At 42.1% G+C, this 1,659-nt stretch overlaps 1 protein-coding gene across 1 annotated transcript in view; it reads right to left on the bottom strand.

Annotated features, from left to right (window-relative positions):
* LOC101855002 (b(0,+)-type amino acid transporter 1) overlaps positions 1-1,272 on the bottom strand; it is a gene marked incomplete in the record, with an annotated part of 58,518 nt that extends 57,246 nt beyond the window's left edge. The window contains 1 exon segment of the mRNA XM_013079422.2: positions 1,262-1,272.
* Between the last annotated feature and the right edge of the window lie 387 nt (positions 1,273-1,659).

Below are 1,659 nucleotides of genomic sequence, written 5' to 3'. Positions count from 1 at the left end.
CTCTCTCTCTCTCTCTCTCTCTCTCTCTCCCTCTCTCTGTTCCAAAACACCCTTCTCATGTCATGAATAAGAACAAGACAAGATTGCGTTCCCTCCTCCCCCCTTCCCAAGAGAACACAGACAGATTGTATACAAACATCATTTTTTGTTTCAGATCGGCCAGTTACACTGTGAACTTTAGCCCTTGCATATTAAAATATTTTTAAAAGCCTAATCCTGCTCTCTTGCCGTAGTGAAAGCAAGATCGCTAATATTGTAGTACGTAATCTATCTTAGAAATTGTGAACAGTACATTTTATTTTGCCGTCTGTAAGATCAAATTAGGCTTCAGATGAGCGAAATTTCCTTTGAGAGCTCCCCCCCCCCTTAAATTTATACTCTAGGTCAAGAGATGTAACAATAGTCATTTCAGCGTGAGAAAAGGCAAGGCAAACATGCCGGAAAACCGGAGTCTGTGAGACAATGGTTATTATGCTCTTCGCCGTGGCAAAATGAAGACGTGAGTTTTGATGTCCAAGTTTTAAAAGTTTTTTATGGACTTTGTTTCTTTGTTCGTTTCTTTGTTTTAGTTAAGAGAAGCACATCGACACAGTAATGGTCTTTTAGAGCAGAGCAAAAGGAAAATAGATCGAAACAGCTGAGGGAAAGTAAAGAAGTAGGACCTATCAGTGGCGTCCTCCAGCCACCCGCTTTTACGGAGTGTTTCTGTCTGTCTGTCTGTCTGTCTGTCTGTCTGTCTGTCTGCTGGGCTGTTATATTCCATTCAGACTGAGCTGGCTCTGATAGGCAAAGTGGGAGCAGCCCACCTCCTAAATGATCCAAACGAGTGTCCATGGGGCCGTAAAACATTTGAAAATTTTCAACACCTCTTTTAGTAAAAATCAAGACCGCCGAATCCAGAATAGTAGAAACAATAGACACATCGTTATCACAGTGAGGAAAGGCAAACCAGACAACTAGCTTAAGGACAATACAGAATAAGGGCTTATAGTAATCTCTCTCAACCATCCCCACCCCCCAAATCCCCCTGTCCCCCAAAAAACAACAACAAACAAAACAAAACAAAATCAACTCCAAGCAAAACAACAAAAATATCCCCCAAAACAAACACACAAACAAACAAAAAAGAACAAACCAAAAAGAACAAAACCTAACAAAGAACAAAAAAACAAACACCAAAAAAACCCCCAAAAACCCCAACAGAGACCCACCATATTATACTCACCCATCAAACTCTAGCAAAATGTAATGTGTCACTCACCTGGAGGAACAGTCGAACAAGTCTCGTGCAGTGCGAAGTATTCTCAGCAGTTAGACAAATTGCACCAACACTACAAACGATGAGTACTGCTTCTGCTAATGCTGATATCTCTGCTGCTAGTTCCTCGTTATGGTTGTTGTGCTTTATTACTGCTACTGTTGTCACTGTTGTTGTTGTTACTGTTGCTGTTATTGTTGTTGTTGTTGTTGTTGTTGTTGTTGTCGCTGCTGCTGCGGCTGCTGCTGCTGCTTCTGCTGTGGTAATGGCCTTCGCGTCCAAGACTTCACCCTAGTCCAGTGTTCAGACCAAAGTGAAGAATTGTCCTCACGACGTTCCAATGAAATGCTTTCAGAAGGTAGACTAATTCTCCCCTGCAGTGACAAACAGCGGCGAGGTGA

Source organism: Aplysia californica, unplaced genomic scaffold (assembly GCF_000002075.1).
Source record: "Aplysia californica isolate F4 #8 unplaced genomic scaffold, AplCal3.0 scaffold00051, whole genome shotgun sequence".
NCBI classification, from domain to species: domain Eukaryota; kingdom Metazoa; phylum Mollusca; class Gastropoda; order Aplysiida; family Aplysiidae; genus Aplysia; species Aplysia californica.
Note: the sequence above shows the minus strand (reverse complement) of the source record. Positions and strands in the feature narration are given on the sequence as shown.